At 42.9% G+C, this 20939-nt stretch overlaps 1 long non-coding RNA gene across 1 annotated transcript; it reads left to right on the top strand.

Annotated features, from left to right (window-relative positions):
• Positions 1 to 11679: 11679 nt before the first annotated feature.
• Positions 11680 to 12650, top strand: LOC124480289. The gene is made up of 3 exons (XR_006957534.1): positions 11680 to 11778; positions 11912 to 12037; positions 12448 to 12650. It is a non-coding gene; the product is annotated as an uncharacterized LOC124480289 (long non-coding RNA).
• The last annotated feature ends 8289 nt before the right edge of the window (positions 12651 to 20939 follow it).

Raw genomic sequence — 20939 nt, 5'->3', positions numbered from 1 at the left:
CGTGCTAACACAGAGAGAAGGATGCACCGCCGCTAACCAGGGTCGGATGTAGCTACGTTCTTCAAGTGGTAGCTACATCATTTGAGTCGTGGAGGAGTTGTATTTATACTTAGCTTTGCAGTGTTGGCAATGAACAAAGTAATTTTTAAGTCAAAATGGTCTCACGCCACACTTCGCCGTGACCTCTTCATGTTTACTTTTGAAATACATGGAAACTCGTAACTGAGTAGGCTTGTGGCGTTTTTTTTCTCTAAACATTGGCTTTGTTTGGTAAAATGTTTAAATCCTGCCACATAGCAAAATCCATTGCATTCCTTCAAGACTCAACTATGCAACGGAACACTCATTAGTTTTATCGATGAACAAATAATGTCATCGACGAAATTCTTAATGATCGATAATCGATCGTCGATTAATTATGCCCATCCCTAGTGTCTATACATACTTGTTAATATTTTAGAAAAATACAATTAAGGCCTCTTGCTGTTGTTCTTTTACTGACCAACCCGGTCCTGAACTGATGTGGATATGCTTGTCCTTTTAATAACTGGCCTGGATTTGACCGACTGTAACAAGTTTTGACATCCCATGTGTCCAATGTCTGTGTAGCAGCGACTTGACGGGATTCCCTTTGAAAGGGAAGTCCCTCTGGTCCTCTGCCATGCAGCAGTCTGGGCTCCAGTGCAGACACTCACACTACAATTACAACCTGGACTCCATGTACAGTCTGGACAAAATATAGAAATGGGAACTGAGAGAAAGGTTCTTTGCCCATCTTTCAAAAAACGTTGTTTAAGGCTGTTTGTGTCCACTTGAAAGACTAACAATGAACCAAAGAAAGACTTTTTTTAAGTGTATCGAATTATTCATATCAGTCAACATAATGGGATTGATACATATATTGTAGAATTTAAGATACAAATTACTGAAGATATTAAGGTAAAAACTCAATCAATGGAATAGATTGTTCTGGGTTAGCTACAGCTTTACAAATCCATTATACACTGGATGGATGAAATATGTACACAATTTAGGTGAAGACCAAGTTCATTATCATGGTGCACATGGTGTGGTGTACAAACTTTTGATTATGTTAGATTATGACTGAACCCCAGATCACACCCTTCATGAACCAACTGGCATGTGTTTGTTGAGCCACTACTGTAGCATTTAAGTCAACATGACAAGACATAATTACTGCTAAATACACTTTTATGGTGTGATCCAATAATTCCTGTGAGAAAGTCAACACAGCCGAAACAGGACACTGAAACGGAACTGCATGTGACTTCACACCAGGCTTGATCAACATCATTTGCTATCATAAAGGTATCTGTGAGTTGCATTTTTAGCACTGTACAGTCGCCATGACTCTCTGGAGGAGCACTTTTAGTCTCTCACAGGCCAGTGCGTGATTGGCTAAAGTGCGCCCAAATAAGGTTGGCCCCACACTCCATGTTCCTAAATCCCACATTAGGGGAAACTTAGAATTCTCCTGTGTGGAGGGTATATAAGAAAATCATTCAGGTCAACGAAGGTAAACCAGTTGCCTGTTACATAATGTAACAGGGGCTAAGTGCATCAACATTCAATAAATATTGATCAATCATCAGTCAAGTGACTGTTTAGGGCTTGTAGGTCCAAGATGAGACACATCCCTACCCCCTTTTATAGGTACCCCAACATATAAAAAGTATAAAAACTGCAATGGCTTTCCTCAGAAGGGATAATCTGAATAGCACCCTTTTGTTTTCCATCCATCCATCATCTGCCGCTTGTCCAGGAGTCGGGTCGCGGGGGCAGCAACCTAATCAGGGAGGCCCAGACTTCCCTCTCCCCGGCCACTTCCACCAGTTCTTCCTGGGGGACCCCGAGGAGTTCCCGGGCCCTTTTGTTTTAGATCTTTAGGTTGTACATGGCAAGGACAGATAAGTCACCTGAGATGGTTTCCAAATCAAATTGAAGGTGACAAGAAAACATTTGTGTCACAATGTAGCAATTACATCTAAGAGTGAACTTTTATTTTACTTCTTGTACAGCACTTTGTTCAATCATGGTTGTATTTAAACATGCTCTATTAATATTAATTGATTGAACGGTGGTCTCCACCCTCTATTTATAAATTTGACTTCCCACATGAAGCTGTATGTGAGCCCCTGCAGCACAATACTCACATGAGCTGAATGGCTTCTACCACTTTGTGCTGGTAGGCTCGTCTGTGGAGGCTGAATCTGGTGTGGAACATGTCATACAGGTTGTCCACTTCCTGTTGAGAGAGAGACACATCAGTACAGTGAACCTGTACAAGTCATACCCTATTTGAACATAAAGGGTTAGCCTGGCTACAAGTAGCACCTTGTCTCTGGTACAGATTTGAGACTTCCCATCCACCTTACAGACTCGGGCAAATTTGATAAAGCGGTCATGGTCAAAGTTACTCTGAAGACCTAGGTAGTAGGAGTCCCTGTGTGTTTGAAAGAAGACAATTGATAAGAACGTGTTTAGGAATGCCATTTCAAAGACCTATGAACGACTTTGACAAACAAGTGGTTGAAAGCATGACATACCTGGCAAAGTAGTCCCATTTATCAACATCAACACCGTTTCTTTTATTGGCTATGATATCATACAGGAAAGACTTCTCCACTGGTCTGCCTTTGTAAGGCCACTGGAAACAGCAGAAAACAATGCTCAATGACCTCTGTGGGGTGTCTTAAGACTGATTATGGGCAAATTAGGCTGACAGTGTGTCTAGCAAAATAGCCAGCTGATAGCCTACACTTGTTTAATTTCCCTTAAATCTGTTGCCTCTTCATATGTTGTGTTTCACTCTACTTTGAATAAAGTGAGCAATAGATGTGTTCATAGTTCAATTTAAAGGTCACTCATTTATGAAAGTTATGTCTACATAATAGAACATAGCTAACTAGGTATTAGGTTGATTTAATTGACACAATGATATGGAGTGCAAACAAAATCAAAAATTGTGAAAGTTGACCTGTCAACTGTCGTACTGTCATAGAGAGCTACAATCAAACTGAGCTACAGAATGTAATAGTAAGAGACCATTAATTTTTGATACATGTGCTGTTTTCTTTTGCGTGTGGAAGAGAATTTGTGAGTGTGTTTGGGTGATAAATGACATTATAATAATAGTCCTAAATGTGTTGCGTCTCCTTGTCTTGTGGTTGCCTTTGTTTCCCCACTCATTATTGGAGGACTGAGTAAAAATACTCAATTCGATTTCAGAATACCCAGAATCATCCAAAACAAATGTTTGTAAAATGTTGATATTTCCTGTTTTATACAGCTAAAACAGCCAAGGACATTGAAAACATATCATCATGTAATATTGTGTTCACCCAGTTACCCACTAAATCAAGCAAAGCCATTAAATAAGAAGTCAAAATAAGTTATATCAATCATGCATAAAGAGGCGTTAAACATTTAAAGCGATCAATCTGATCCAATTCAATTAAGGGCCATTCAACCATGTTTTGGCTCATGTTAACTTGTATAATTAACAAGCCTATGTATTCCTGGATAGGAACCTTGTGTTTGAGAGGGGAAGAAGGGAGTAGTAGGAGAAGAGACAGGCACCCCCGTTTATAAAAGTTTTTCACATAAAATCACTAAATATTTACCAGCTTGGACAGGACTTGTATTATCATCATAATATTCATTAAAGTGTTCCTATTTTTGACAACATTTATTGTAACAAAACTGACTGCTGTCACTGATACCTTCCCAGGGGTTTTGTCAATCGGTCCAGTAATTTGTTCCTTGATGAAGTCCAGGTCTTCAGGCAGGACCAGACCATGCTGCTCCATCTCCAATGTATTGTTGGAGACAAGGTAGTCAAACATGGCGACGGACGCATCCTCATGCTGAAGAAAAGAAGATTCTGGTGAACAAAGTGGAACCCATATGCACATACACACATCTTGCTGACATAGATTTGTAAGACAAATGTATTTTTTTATTCAGTTCTTCACCATGACAACCAAAATACAGAGAATCCACAGCAGAATGGTTTCCTGCACCTGAACAGTTTAGCATTATGGGGCTGGATCCCTGTCCTAACTTGAAATGGGTCACATTTTGTTGTTGTGAATGCAAATATATCTGCCCTAAAATAATCATGCAGAAATCATTAAACCAATTTGTATAGAAGACCAGATATTTGCAATTGCTTCAGTCATTATTAAACATTTGTGAATCACTGGCTTTAAGAACCTATTCAGTTGGCAACAACAGGATACACAAATAAAGCCAGTGCATTCCCATAAATGTTTGCCCGTGTATTATAATGAATATTGAGTTGGGGGGTTTTGATGGAGAAAGGGAGACAGAACTGTTTTTACCTTCCATGTACTTCCAACAATGACTTTGGGGATAAACATCCCATCAAACAAATGGGAGAAAGGGCCATGTCCTGGTAAAAAAAATATATGTTGGAGGTAGAGAAAGAGAGATTGTTAACTCAAGATGGAAAAACATGAGTGTATTTGTATTTGTGTGTGAAAGAAAGGGGTTTAAATATATCTTGAGAAATAACATGAGCTTCCTCACAGGTGAGCCCAAAACGTATTCAAGTCAGAAAGAGTCTTGTATGACCCAGTGGGAAAGAGAGTGAGTGAAAACAACATATCATCTTCACCACTTTCTGCCACACCTTGAAATGGAACTCTGCAGTTCAGTTCATAGTGAGTGTACAAGGTTGAGTGTGTGTGTTTTCCTCACCCAGGTCGTGGCAGAGGCCAGCAATCTGCACACAGAGGAAGTCTCTGCAAGTGATTTCAAGTTCTGGCTGCTGCTCTTTCAGCTCCTTGACCAGTCTCCCTGCCAGGTGACTCACTCTAGACCAATACACACACACAGTTAGCAGTAAGCACAAAACAAGACCTAAATCATCCAGTATCACCAAATCATTTGAATGTCCTACCCTATGGAGTGTTCAAAGCGGGTGTGGGACGCCCCAGAATAGACGTAGCAGACCCCTCCAAGCTGCTTGATGTAGCGAAGCCTCTGGAACTGAGGTGTGTCAATGATGCGGACCAGCAGAGGGTGCATTGGCACAAGCCCATGTATGGGATCGTTGAACACCTGAAAGAGTTGAAACAAAAGAAGGAATAATTATCATCCGACACTTTTATTCATCCAACGTCAATTGTGGTGGTGGAATAATAACAGACGTTTGAACAACTCTAAACAACACCATGGGACCAGCTGGGAAACACCATGACCCCCAACTTGCAAGTCAACGTTTCAACCGTAGGAACTTTTCACCTGGAATTAGAAATGTACAGCTCCGAACCTTTTGGATTAGTCGAGTACTGGCATAAGCGTTTGAGTGCATCAACTGATGTGTCAATGGCAATATCTGCGGCAGCAAACACACGTCAAAACACATAAAAACATTTAAAACAGATTGTTTTCCTGCCCTTGTCCCTGGCCAGGCATGGCTGGAGCATGGGTTCTTCTTTTCAACATGGAGAACAGAAGATCATACGGATGGACCGACGTCAAAGTCCAGGCCTCATTACGAACATAGTGGATGTTGATCATCATCTGGATGGGGAACTTTCCAAATTGGAACTTTCCAAAACATGGCTGACGTTGCCGAATCTACCTGAGAAAGCTGGGGCATGCCTTAGTCATGCCACATATGAAGAGGAGATCGGATACTGCCATGCTCGAAGCCCGAATCCGAGCAGACCTTCACGGGAGCGTGGAAAACACCATCTGCTTCTGTTGACCTCCAAAGATCGTCTTGAAAATCTACTTGAAAAAGATGTAGCCTTTTCTCCGAAACAAAGACAGGAAGGTAGCAGGAGAGTTTCTAGACCATTTCAACTGGGGGGGCCAAGCTGGGGCCATTTGTACTGTCAGAGGGGCCAGTTACATGAAACATTATTGTTGTCAAATAGTTTTCTTCATCTCTTCACACATTAACGGGCAAAATGCCATGTTTATAATTACTAAGACTCTACATGTAGGGGGGCCACAAGGGGGTCCAAGCTTGTTGTCACAGGGACACTGCCCCCACCCCCCCTAGAACCGCCCCTCCAAGGTAGCAAATATTTTGCTCCTACTGTCACGCCATGCCCTGATGTTACGGACACACCTGTACTTGTATGTGTCCTTATTGTTGTGTGTGTTATGGTTTTGTCTCCCTCTTGTTTCTCCCCCTCTCATTCTTTAATCAAGTGTCCCTTTGTGATTGGCTGGTCAAACCCCAATCATTGTCACAGTGCGCATGTCCTTGTGATGTCTGTCTGTCTCTCTTTCAGACTTGACCTGTCTTCCGTTCGTGAGTCGACTCGTTACTCATACCGTGTCTGTTCTGCGTGACCGGAAACTTTCGTTTTTTTTCTTCCTGTTTTCCAAATACTTCTGTTCGTACATGTAGGCTATACTTTGTTGCTGTTTTATTCTACTTTACCCGGTATAGTGATTTTTGGTTCATTTGGTTCATCACCCAGTGACGAGGGGATAGGTAGCTGCCCATGGTACAGTGTCGTCATGTTGTAACATCTCTGTTACAAATCAAGTTAAAACGAGTGGTACACGTATTTTATTTAGGGCTGTTTCTGGTTTACGTGGTTAGGGCTTTTTTTTGATAAATTAGACCTACTTTTCTTTGGCACCGTTCGTTTTTTTTCCTCTTGTTCTCTTGAGTGTTGCTGTAAAATAAACATATTTAGCCTATTCTTTAAAATTCGGTGTTTGCGGTTTATTTTATATGGCTCCCTACACCTAGACATAAACTAGCTCTACCGGGTGTCTTATAAGACCCGAGTATAGCATGAGCCAAATCAGGTGCTGGCTGTATAGGCTTTGGTGTTCTAGTTCAATGTAAACACCATTCATTTGACATTGTGTACAAATTAAAATCTAAATTTGAATTACATTTATTCAACATTATTTTTAACATTGTTTTGACAGGGGGTCATACTGAGACCAAGGTCTCTATCGAGGCTACTTTCATATTGAAAGACAATGGCTGTAGGTTTAGTAAGGGATAATGCCTGACGAGGTGTACATTAATGTGCAATATACTTGATTGGATTTTTGTTTTAAACATACATGCAAAATCACTAATAATCAATCATTCTTTTTTTCAGATTACTTTACAAATTACATATCTAGATAAAGTTTAAAAGTTACAATTTTGCTTTGATGGTTGTTTATTACAGTAGTTTATTCTTGTCTGTATTCAATTTAACATACAATGTAGGACTTGAATGTTAAATATGCTGGAGTAAAGCAGGGTATATGAGGGTTAAGCTTTGGTTGTTTTTGGTTGTCCGGCCAAGTTCAAGTTCAAGGCTTTTATTGTCAGATGCACAGATCAACACAAGGTCAGACTGGGCACTGAAATTCTTAAGACAAGACAACGCAAGCACCTGGCATAACATAACATATAAGTACACAAATTATAAGAACATAAATTACATCTATGCTAAGCTTGAATACGTAAACCTCCTAAATATACAGATAAATATAAATAATACAGTAACCCTCAATACACATAATAACCTATTGCTAACCCTATAAACCTATTCTTAACTAAGTTAAGTACAGTGAAGTACAATAGTGCAATATTACTGATAGTGCAACCAGTAGCTGAAAGTGACAGTGTGTAAGGTGACTAGTATGAAGTGAAACAATGTCCATATCAATGTCCATTCAGAAGCCTGATGGCCCTTGGATAGAAACTGTTGTCCAGTCTGCATGTGCGAGACCGGATGCTGCAGTAACGCCTGCCAGAAGGCAACAGAGTAAAGAGACTGAAGGATGGGTGGTAACAGTGTCTTAGAATCCTGCCCAATATAAAAATGTCTATAGTATATAAATGAAAATAATTTGTAGAAAACGATGTGCCACCGTTTGCCTACCTGCGGATTCTGACTTTAAAGACGAAAATTGTGGTTTTCCTTTACTCAATCTTATTCCTTTCTTTCTTTTATTTTCATCACCACTCTCTCATTTCAACATCACACCTAGACAGCCTCTATTTCATCTTTCTGTTTCTATTGCTATTCACTTAGGCCTATGGAGTTTTCCACATACCATTTTGCACAGCATCTTTACCTATTTTTTTTATACTAAAACATAATCATTGCATAACACTCCTCTCAACACAGTATTGGAATGTCTTCTTTACGCTAGTAAAGTTTCTCTCAAGAAAGGAGGCTATATGTACCTTTCCTGCCACACTGAACTGGCAGTCAATCGTGTTGTGCCTCGCCGGAGTTGAGCATTTGGAGCAACTCATTTTGGGGATTGAAATGAACCGCAGTAGTGAACTGATATGGTGGGCAGTAGCAGAGATAGCGTGGGTGCGGCCGCACCAGGGCCCCATGCCAATTAAGGGCCCCTCAAACGCTGCTGATCTTGCGTCACTTGACGGGAACGGATACCCTTGCCAAGTAACACTGCAGACTGCCAGCTGATCGAAGCTATTACTGATATATATATATATGCAAAATACCCCTTTTTACTTTGTTAAATTGCTGCACTAGTCCACACTTGACAGGTGGGGATCTCATTCTATTATGACTGCAACTGTTTGCTGCTCCTGGCATTCTCTAATCCCTGCTCTCCCCTCTCTGCCCCCTCTCTGCCCCCAGCACACACACATCCCCTGTGGTGTGGGGGGGTTTGAGCTGTCAGCACCTGCCTGGTCGTTGGTCGGCCAATGCTGGAACTGGTCGTCAACCGGAAACCAGTCTCCATGACGGCCAACAGCGAGTCTCCTGGTCCTGTCCTACATCTATAAAGTTGAACAATGGATTTTGGTGTTTCAAAACCCATTGACACTGTATGACTGTGTTTAGCCTGTGTTCTGCTCCTCTCTCTCACCAACCGTCTCTGGAGGAGGGGATCCCTCTCTGAATTGCTCCTCCCAAAGTTTCTTCAATTTTTCTCCTGTTGGGAGTTTTTCCTTGTCTTCCTTGAGGGTTTAGGTTGGTTGAGGGGCAGTTCTATGGGAATATGTGAAGCCCTCTGTGACATGCTTGCATGTAAAAAGGGCTATACAAATACATTTGATTTGAAATATATGTTACTACATCTCAAAGGTCATGGTTACAATGGTAAACCAGCACAACAGTGGCAATTACCACGAAACAAAAACGATATTCTAAGCACACATAAAAATTAAAAATAAATGTATTTCGAACAAACGGCAAACTTATCAGCAAATTGTATTACAACTTTATTTACTTGCATCATGGGAATTGCCTTGCATCATGGGAATTGACCAGCCAATGAGCCACGCTACCTTCAATGTTTTATGTTGTTATTTCGTTCTTCAGTCAGTTTGACAGTATAACCCTCAAATGCATAATGCAACCCTTCTGTCTGCTTCTTTCTCAAATATCTTTTTAGTTTTTTCCCAAAATTTTACAAAATGTTTGAAGGGAGTACAGTTAATATACAAATCGATATAAATCGGGTGCAGTAAAAAAAAAAAACGAGATAGTTGGAGAAGTGTGGTAGCATCGTGTTCTCCTCTCACATCGTACTTCTCATCGTCCGATTGAGCGCACTTGGCCTGTTCTGCACCATCGCTGTCAATCAGCTGTCGTTGTCTGTGGTGTTGAAAATGTTTTACTTGCCTGGCAAACAGTTTTCTTTGTTCGTCAATAAATACTTGTCAAAAAAATGCTTACTTTGCGCAATAAGTAACACATTATAAAATGCATTCATCAGACATTTTACCGTTTTTTTATGTTTTAATTTTAAGATTACTTGGTAGCAGAGGGCCCAGCGATGAAGCTCCACCCCCATTGTACTGAGAGTCTAGCTCCTCCCCTGGTGGTGAGTGGTGGTCATTTTATTATTACAAATTCTAATTATTCATTAAGTATCTTGTTTTTGACCACCACAAATCATCATTTTAAGAAAGAAAAAACGATTCTAAGAAAAAACTTTTTTGTGTTACTACATCAAGAGTACAGACAAAAAAAAAAAGGTTTTGCCTTCTCTCCCAGTGTTTCCCTGTCCGTCATTGTCTTCACCTGTGTCTCGTTCAGTGGTTTTAGTGCTTGTTAGTCTCATTGTGTCCACCTGGGTTCTGTGTATTTCGGTTCCTGTTTTGTGTCCAGTCTTTGTCTTGTCCTTGTTACTGTGAGTACCCTGTGTTGTCCTGTTAAGATAAATAAAACCTTTGTTTTGTTACTGTTTGCCTACTCCCGCGTTTGGGTCCTACCCCACTACTCCGTGTGACATGTACTGGATGAATCAATGTGAAATTACCTTGGTTAGTTGAAGATTGTGTTACAAGATCAACGTTATCACCCACTTACCCCTGGTTATCACCAGGACTGTGTCTATTACCGAACACTTTACGAAGTACACTGCAATCGCTATCGAATCAAGACATGTGCAATTTAACTAGCGTTACGTTGCGCACGCGAATATGGGCTTGTTGTCAAGGGAATATACTCTCAGAATGTTGCAGGTAGTTGGAAAACCGCGCACACTGGTCAGACTTTCCACGACTCCACCAGACCCGACTGGGCATGTCAAACTCACTCCATCCGACCAACACCAACTAACACCGATTAACACCGACTGACGGCGCACACTGATCCGACAGTTGGCGTTGGTTGGAGTTGGTCGGCGTTTGTCGGGGCAGTGTGCAAGCTGCTTTAGAGCGTTCTAAGAGCTTTCTAGAGCGTTCTTAGAACGCCCCTAAGAAGCTCTGAAAGTTAAGAGCTACTTAACGAATCTGGGAAAACACGGCCATTATCGTTACCTTTTCATAAAGGGAGCTTTAGAATTCACCCAACAGTGAATACAGTCACAAACCATAATCCAATTCTACAACATCAAACACAGAAAAGCTTAATGATGTGAATATAAACTAGACTTTCAGCTCTCTAAAGAGCTGCCAAGACTGACCAGATACTTACAGATCAGAGCACCCAGCATTAAACGAGGACTCATGGTGTTTCTAGATACGAATAACAACCTCACCTCAGACAACTTGTATTAATAGAGGTTACATTTCAACCTCATAAACAAACAGCAGGATGTATTCCCCGCTTGGCAGCTGCATGTGTTGGATATGTAGGTGTGTAACTAGTCATTGTGTTTATAGAGGACAGGTGTTGTATGATGTGTCGGATTAACAGACCCAACGTGCTATAATGTCTACACAGCTCAGTGATCTGAGAAGGGTTAAAAGGGTTTCTAACACAGCTAACAGGTCATGAGAAAATGAATAGGTGTACTGTCAATATGCTCTGCTAGCCTTCCTGTTAAATAAACATTACATTTCATATGGGTCTACATTTGCATAAGAACCCTAGATTAAGAAAACAAGATAATTAAGTCCTGGGAAAAGTATTTGCAACTAAGAAGTTTTTTTTTCGGGTCGAGGACTGGGCACGTGAAGTGGCGAGACGCATGAACCTGGATGCAAATGACTTTGTACTCAGCATAAGTGTCCAGACTTTTTAAAAACATTTGAAAACGTATACTGCTCTACATGTCTTTATTGGTGGAATGTTGACTTATTAAGTTATATAGTCTTAACATAACGTTGGATGTCATTTATTACCTTGAGATGGGAAGAATATATGTTCAAGTATTCTAGGTCTGAGGACCTGGGTCCTTTATCACTCAGCCTATGATTTTACCCGTGTAAAATTGCCTCAGGTCATCACAATGGACTATGGGATGAAGGAGAACCCCATTAAAAATGTCTGCTTTTACAAGAAGAAGGACCCAACCGAAGCTATCCGAATCTCCAGAGACCAGCAGGTCAGAACCATGCTGATGTCAATAGAACCTCCTACAACTCACTTCTATGGTTAGATGTACAGTATCGAATTAACTGGAACACAAGTGTGGCACTACTGAAAGACATGTTCAAACCAACTGTAACCTCTACCAGGTGTTATATCTCGGGCCCAAGAACTTTTCACAGCATCAGAACAGAATATACTATAAGAAGGAGACTGATAAATAGACTATGGATGCCATAAAGGATGACTTGCACAGAAACTTCCACAAACCATAGGTAAGTTAATCTGTAAATGAGTCAAACTAAAGTACCTTATTTCATACTGCACATATTTCATACTGCACATATTTCAATACATAAAGTCCCTCATAGTTACACAACAACACAAAACTGTCCATGAAGTTTCAGAATAGTTTATGAAACGAAACCTAGCAGACCAAAAGCAGATTATTTGTGCGTGCTGCAATGACCCAAACAAAACAGAAAAAGGTTTCCAGTCATAGATGTGCTTGGGTGTGGCCAAAATACCAAATTAAAAAAAGACTGTTCTAGTTATTAGGCCTGCAATGAAATGCACATGTGATTACAGTTTTTCTCAATTGTTTACACACAAACACTGGTACTTGAGACACAATGACCACAACATGTACTCATGCACCAACCATATTTTACTATTTGTTTGGCAGAACTGAAAGATTACCAACACAAGGTGGTCGGGAACGTTGTCTGTCTCCTGAACAGGAAACTGAAATCATGAACATGGTCCTAGAAAATAACGCCATAACATTACGGCAAATACAAAGAAAAATTATAAGAATGTAACTGTCAGTATTCAGTCAATTCTTCTGTTGTTTTGTATGTAGACCATTATATGTGCAACTTTGTTTTGGTTGGGATGTACACTTTGTACATTGTTTTTGTGGGAAAAATAAAATATATTTGTTACCGTGTATTTGTGTGTTCTGAGTATAAAAACAATATTCTCAAATATTTTACAACACACTTACGTATTTACTGTCTGTAGTAAGTGTAACATTGAACAAAAAAGGCCTAAATCATGAGGATGAATGAATAAGAAGTGTTTTCCATTCATCATAGTGTTTTACATTGAGCACATCAGTGTTCAAATGGCTCTTATAAATGTCTATTCACAAGATGGTTTGTGTGTGTCATTTGAAAACAAAATACCATTTTGAGATTAAATAACATTGTTTTGAATGTAAAGTTTAATTTTGCAGGATAAGTGAGGGGTTTTGCCCATTGTGTGTATGTTTTTTTGATTAGTGAGTAGAGTTCTGAGAGTATGAGGTATGCATTCAGAAAATGTCTGTAACCAATCGAGAAAAACTGTACTAAAAGTACATCTCATTCATACCCTTCTTAGGGTTGTGGCTGTATATATCTTTTACTTATTGCTTTTTCTTTATTGTCATAGCAATCCACATGATTGAACTTATAGTTTTTCACAATTGTCAACAGACAAAAAGCAAAAAAAATTGCACAATTTTCACAACCTTCACTTTATGTACCCATAGCTCGACCTAATTTGGCACTACTTCACACTCCCTTATCCCTTAATGTATGAAGTCAGTAACAAAAACAAACAATGAGATTGTTTGGTAGGTACTGTAGCTAGCTAGAATGCTTGGTACCATGGTTTCAAATTAACATGACCCACTTTTTAACCCTAGGATGAATGAGGACCAGAAAAGAAGATCTGGGGGGTATTCCAGAAAGCGGGTTCAACAAACTGTAAACCTAACCCTGAAGTTGGTTCACAAGTGGAGTAGATTTACCCTAATATGGGAAACAGATTTTAATTAGTTAAATCAACTACGAGTACGTCCACTCAGAGTTAAGCGCGGGCATGAGAACTAAATGCCAACATCAATGGAACTCTGATACCAAAATTCACCATGGCACCTGACGACAAAAACGTTGTCCTACTTCACCACACTTCAGATAGAAGTGTTAGTACATGTTTATGGTGAATCTGAGCACATATTCTGGAAAAAAGCAGCAAGACCGTAGCAACGTAGGAGACAATTGGTGTGGGAAACAATGCATACATTTGAATGCAGTAGCCAGTTCATACATTGAGCTACACTTACAGGTGAAAAAGTGGTGGGATTAATAAAATAGCATGTTTAATGTTATATGAAATATAAAAACATACTACGAACAGGTAAGGCATATTTAGCTTAGGCCTATAAGCTTGTGATTGTAGCCTGTACGTCACCTTGGTTTAAATTATATTTGTCAAGGTACAAAGTAAATATCAGTTGGTGCCTATTCCAAATTAGCAGTATCCTCTAACACAGCGGTTCTCAAACTTTTTAGACCCCGTACCACCTCAGAAAATATTTGACTCCCCAAGTACCACCATCATGACCAACGTTAATATACAGTAGCGTAGGCTATACCTTATTGGGCTCCAGACAAACTTTTTTTACGACATTTACATTTATTTATTTAGCAGACGCTTTTATCCAAAGCGACTTCCAAGAGAGAGCTTTACAAAGTGCATAGGTCACTGATAATAACAACAAGATTAAAGCATTGCCCCAAAGCATTGCAGGTAGCCAAAAACAAGAAGTACACATTGTTAACAACCAATAAGTAAGTGCTAAAGGGAAGAAACCATAAGAGCATGTAGTTAAGCAAGTTACAATTTAAAAACATGAATCTCTAAGTACAAGTGTACCTGTAGGAAAGCAATAAAAATAGGATTAACTAAAATATAATACAACAGTTTAAATCAGCTACCACTAACCAACAAGAGCAACAGTCTAAGCAAGAGTCATTGTGATCCTTGAGGAAACTAGCATTGGGTTCAGCAAACCATTCCTACGTACCGTTTGACTCCCGGAACAAGTGCGTCTAGAGCCTTCTCTTGAAGGTGGAGAGACAGTCTGTGTCTCTGATGGAAGTGGCAAGTTGATTCCACCACTGGGGGGCCAGGCAGGGGAAGAGCTTGTGTTGGGACTGGGCGGTCTTGAGCGGTGGGACCACCAGGCGGTTGTCTGAAGAAGACCGTAGGTGGCGGGAGGGGGTGTAAGGCTGCAGGAGAGACTTGATGTAGTCGGGTGCAGTCCCGTTCACTGCTCGGAAGGTCAGTACCAGGGTCTTGAATCTGGTGCGGGCCGTTATGGGTAGCCAGTGGAGGGAGATGAGGAGCGGGGTAACGTGGGAGCGTCTGGGTAGATTGTAGACCAGGCGGGCTGCTGCGTCCTGAATCCTCTGGAGAGGGCGGGTTGTGCATGCTGGGAGACCGGCGATCAGCGAGTTGCAGTAGTCCAACTTGGAGAGGACAAGTGCTTGGACAAGCAGCTTTGTGGAGTGCTCAGACAGGTATCTCCTGATCTTCCTGATGTTGTAGAGGGTGAATCTACACGACCGGGAGACTACAGCAATGTGGGCGTGAGGGAGAGCTTGTCATCCATGGTAACCCCAAGGTTCCTGGCAGAGGATGAGGGGGTCACTGTCGCAGATCCCAGGGTGATTGAGAGGTCGTGGGAGATGGAGGGTTTGGCCGGGATGATGAGAACTTCTGTTTTGGGAGGTTCAGCTGGAGGTGGTGCTCGGTCATCCAGGCGGAGATGTCTGCGAGGCAGGCCTCAATCGTAGCTGAGATCCCCGGATCGGTCGGGGGGAACGACAGGTACAGCTGGGTGTCGTCAGCGTAGCAGTGGTAGGAGAAGCCATGGGAGGTGATGATTGGTCCAAATGAGGTGGTGTACAGAGAGAAGAGGAGGGGTCCAAGGACAGAGCCCTGTGGGACACCAGTGGAGAGCTGGCGAGGGTCTGACAGTTTGCCTCCTCAGCAGACCTGGTAGGATCTTCCCGACAGGTAGGATGAGATCCACTGGAGTGCAGTGCCAGTGATGCCCATCTCAGAAAGCCTGGAGAGCAGGATCTGGTGGTTAACCGTATCAAACGCTGCAGAAAGGTCCAGCAGAATGATGACGGATGACCTGGAAGCCGCTCTGGCAGACTGGAGGGCAGTGGTGACTGAAAGGAGGGCAGTGTCTGTGGAGTGGCCGGTCTTGAAGCCCGATTGATTGGGGTCAAGCAGGTTGTTCTGAGAGAGAAAGTTAGACAGTTGGTTAGATACAGCACGATCAATTGTTTAAGAGTAGAAGGGTAACAGTGATACCGGTCTGTAGTTCTGGAGGACGGCAGTTTTTTTGAGTAGAGGGGTAACTCTGGCCTGTTTGAAGGCAGAGGGGAAGGTGCCAGAGGTAAGAGAGGAGTTTAGAACATGGAGCAGAAAAGTTATGATAAAGGGGGAGATGGTTTGAAAGAGAGGGGAGGGGACAGAATCAAGGGGACAGGAGGTGGGGCGATGAGAGAGAATGAGGTCAGAGAGCTCTGCCTCGGACAGGGGAGAGAAAGAGTTTAGACATTTAGTTGGGTCAGTCATGAAGGGTGAGGGGGTAGGAAAGGTGGGTTTAGGGAACCGACTGCTGATGTCGGTGACTTTTTTCTCAAAGGAGGAGAAGTCGTCTGCTGTCAGGGTGGAGGGAGGGGGTGGGGGAGGTGGGTTAAGAAGGGTGGAGAAGGTAGAGAAAAGTTTGTGGGGGTTTGAAGCAGTTAATTTTGTTAAGAAAGTAGAGGGTTTTAGCACCAGTTATGTGAGAAGAGAAGGATTTAAGGAGGGAGAGATAATTATCAAGGTCCAGACCGTCTTTAGACCTGCGCCATCTCTCAGCTGCTCGAAGGGTGGACCGTTCTTCACGAATAACATCCGTAAACCACGGGCAGGAGGTACTAGGATTACAGTAGCCCCGGACTGAATTTCTTTGGAGCGCAAGCAGAAAATTTAGGGGTACACCTTCTATCGATCTGCAATGCAACTATTAATATAGAGAGGTTATGGGGAAATTGTGGTGTGTGCTTGCGTCGGTTGCATATGGGTCCGTTTTTTTTACAACTGATATACAGTGACGCACCACACAAACTTGAGTTTAAATACATTATTTAATGTGACATTACGTACTGTACATGCAAGTCTTAGCTAAATAACTTAAATGTATGATGCAGCGCTTTTCGAACAGTGCTCCTATACCACGACACGATACTTTCTGAGTATAACAGCGCAACAGCGCAAACACAGGCAGGGATACAGTAGCTAACAACGCTAATGCTTGTATTTAGCTGCTCGGCTCCATGAGAAGGACTCGTGAGACTGCTCACCAAAAGAACGATGGGAAACCCACTAGTTTGGCAGATTACGTTAGACATGTTCGTAGGAACCTAGCAAAAAGTAGCCTAAACATTCCTCGACTTTGAGCTAGGTTTATAGGTACCTAGTGAAAAATAGCCTAAACTTTCCAAGACTTTTAGCTACGGTAGGCTACTAATGCTGAGGGCTCGCTGATATCGCTGTACAAGGACGTCTTATCTATGCGTTGTTGCTACCGTGTGCTGACGTTGTGCACACCCAATAAATTCAAAATTTGTAGGTCACACATGCGTGAGTGCTTGTAAACAATGCTTGCACTGTCTCAAAACTGGTCGCAAAATGCAACCATTTGGGTGCAGTCTGGAGCCCTGCCCTATTGAGCTACACAGTTTGCGCAGCAACTATCGTGGAAGTTTGCATGCGCCACTACCCGAGAACCGTCAGGTAGCAGCGCGAGCAAACATTTATTTTTGTTTCGAAACAAAAATATTATAGGGAAGGCAAAACTTTTACAAATCACACTACAATGATATCATAGTTAAGGTATTTAAATATTTCTGATATTCCTCCGTGTACCACTACCACAGTTTGAGAACCACTGCTCTAACAGAATGCTTTTCTTCACAGGATGATGATGATGAAGACACAATGACAGCTGCTGTAGAGATGTTTGTTAGCTACAGGTAGTTCTTTCCCCATGTACTTTTATTTACTGGCTCAAGTTGAATTGTCGGTTACACTGAAATTATGAGAATAATGAATAGGACAAACGATTTGCACATTCTGATCCTGTTGATCAGATGGCAGAATAAAGGCTGATCTTGAAATTGATTTTCTGGTAACAACAGTTACAGGAGGATGCATGGTGACAGGTGAATTTTGGATATGTAGTGGTGACTGCAGTATTTCTATTGTACATTTGTGTAAAAGTTGTATTTGGCCCCGATGCAATAAGCTGCTCACAGACTGATGGAAGCTATAGATCAAGGCCCATAAAAAATATATGAAAAATTGTGCATGAATTATCAGGAAAAAATGGACTGCTCAACTAGGTGTGCTTGTTGACGGTGAAGGATATTTTGGCTCAATTATGAATTATGCATAATTATTTGGCATAATTATGATGAAATATCTTTCAAAAAGGGAAGAAGGTGGTCACTAAAGGTGAGATGGGCCTGTTGTGTCTGTTCTAATTTGGGTGGAGAAGAATATAAGGTTAAATGCCAGACCAAGTTTTTTGTAGTTTAATAAGAACTGATGCAAATCAAACAATGAATACAATACACCGATGTGTCTCAATCTAGATCGGCGTTACCAGTCAAAGTCACCAGTCTCGCTTCGTAGAGTAGAGTGGACAAAGGCCTTTGTGAGAACAAACTTATGGTGGGTTAAATTTAAAGGTGATGCACTGTTGGGCAAACTGTTCTTACTAATTAAGTACTTCTTCTTGCGCTTATGGGCTGGAGCTGGCCTGAGGGCTACAAAACCAGAGGTCATGGTGTGGCTCTCACAGACCGACTTCTGTTTGGGGCCATCCTGGAGATCCAGCACAGTGTGCGGGCCTGTTAGGGCCACACCCCAGGCCCATGCAGTGTGCTGCAGCAGCAGCGTGCTAATTTGTCGGTGTGCCTGGGCGTTCCAATGCACGTTGTCCTTCACATGGTGCTGCAGCTGGGAGCGGAAATGATGGTGTAAGTCCAACACATCCAGCCCAAACCCACTTGCCACGCTGCGTGAGACGGAATTAGCCTCAACAATGTCCTCGCGCATCGTCGAGCCCATGTGGGCTATCTCGGGCACTAGGAACCCGCCCCTGATGTTGTTGCCCACGGGCATAGTGAGGGTCCAAATCACCAGGCTCTCCTTAGGGAGGATGCTCTTCAGCTGCTTAAAGAACTTCCCGAGGTTATCCATGTAGTTCAACTTCCACGGATGTCCCCGCTGATGGCGGTCGGATACTCCCTGAACCTGAGGAGCACACCCAGTAGTGGGGAGCCGAGGTTAGGCCCGGGAAGCAAGATGTCGTTGAGAGCAGTTTGCTGGTATTTGAATGAGCAGTTGAATACTACTCTAGACTTTCCGTTGTGGTGAACGATGTGATGAGGAATATACCAGGATTCCTCAGACTGCTTTGTCTCATCGCCGCTGATCTTTACCACGTTCCCCGCTCTCTCTAGCTTGTGGATCTCCTCATTGTAGACGCTGGTTAGGTCCAAGTTAGTGGCCAAACGCCTGCCGCTGGAGGAGCGTGTAGCTTGGGTCCTCCTGGCTTGCGGAGGAGAGGTGTAGCGCAACGGGCCACCCCATCTACTGTGACACGAAGGGTTCGTTCCTCCAGTGTGGTGATGGCTACCTGGTCTTACCTGGAGCGCGTCGCCTCCTTCTCGGATCGGTATGGCAGCGTGTCGATCTGCCACAGCCTTTCCACATGTTGATGCAGGTCCAGAGTAGGAGACAGGAACGCTGTATGCAAGCAGGACGTCTCCCTGGTGGGATTCTGCAGGAAGTTTGTAGGTCCTCTTTGCCGGTACTGAAAGCAGTCAGCTTGGGCTTTGGAATGCCGTATGAAGATGCGATAGGGATTTCCAAAATACCTGGGGCTACAGGACCTGGTGGTGGCATGACTGGTGCATAAGGCGCATACTGGGGGTAATGCGCCCAGGGTGGAAAAGGATGGTAGGCAGGGTGCGAAGGGTGGAGCTGAGGCAGGCTGGGTTGATATGGCACGGGCCATGGAGGTGGAATGGGAGCCTGAACATTAGGGTAAGATGGCAAAGGACTGAGCCGAGCAGCTGCAGCACGATCCGGAGTGACCCGTGGTTCGGTCTGATGAGCTGGTTGGGTATGGGCGGATTGGTCCTGTTCATGTTGGTCTCCTGACTGTTGCAGCCATAGCTTCGGCTGCTGTTCCTGGAGGCCTAACAGTAGTGCTGATTGATGCTGTGAACGGGACTGCACCCGACTACATCAAGTCTCTTCTGCAGCCTTACACCCCCACCCGCCACCTACGGTCTTCTTCAGACAACCGCCTGGTGGTCCCACCGCTCAAGACCGCCCGGTCCCAACACAAGCTCTTCTCCTGCCTGGCCCCCCAGTGGTGGAATAAACTCCCCACCTCCATCAGAGACACAGACTGTCTCTCCACCTCCAAGAGAAGGCTCAAGACGCACTTGTTCCGGGAGTACAACGGTACTTAGGAATGGTTTGCTGAACCCAATGCTAGTTTCCTCAAGGATCACAATGACTCTTGCTTAGACTGTTGCTCTTGTTGGTTATTGGTAGCTGATTTAAACTGTTGTATTATATTTTAGTTAATCCAATTTTTATTGCTTTCCTACAGGTACACTTGCACTTAGAGATTCATGTTGTTTAATTGTAACTTGCTTAACTACATGCTCTTATGGTTTCTTCCCTTTAGCACTTATTTTTTGGTTGTTCACAATGTATGCTTCTTGTTTTGGCTACCCGCAATGCTTTGGGGCTATCTTGTTGTTATAATCAGTGACCTATGCTCTTGTTAAGCTCTCTCTTGGAAGTCGCTTTGGATAAAAGCGTCTGCTAAATGAATAAATGTAAACGTGGCGTCGCACAGTGACTGTCCAACTCTAGATTTGGCAAACTGAGATAGTCAGAGGAGTAAGGAGGGTAAGGTGGAGGATATACTGGAACACTTTGAGGGTAGGGCATGCGTTTAGTGCTGTCCATCGCAAGCTGGAGCTTGTCCAACTGTTTGCTCATGTCCATGTAACATCACTCCAGGCGCTGCCACCGTTCCTCTTCAGCGATCCCATGCAGGTGTCGGTCAGGCAAGGTGGGGTCAACCTGGGTGCGAGCACTCGGCAATAAACTCTCTGTGGCCTGATTGAAGGATGCCTCGTATAGCAGGGGCTGTTTAGCTTGATAGCCGAGCTCGTAGTCCGCGAGGTACCCTGGGGGCTGCCTTGCTCTGCTGGTACGGGGTCTAACATCTGGTTCTCTGCAGTAGTCTGGAAA

The sequence above is a fragment of the Hypomesus transpacificus genome, chromosome 18 (genome assembly GCF_021917145.1).
Source record: "Hypomesus transpacificus isolate Combined female chromosome 18, fHypTra1, whole genome shotgun sequence".
Classification (NCBI taxonomy): domain Eukaryota; kingdom Metazoa; phylum Chordata; class Actinopteri; order Osmeriformes; family Osmeridae; genus Hypomesus; species Hypomesus transpacificus.
This window is presented reverse-complemented; position numbering and strand designations above follow the sequence as displayed.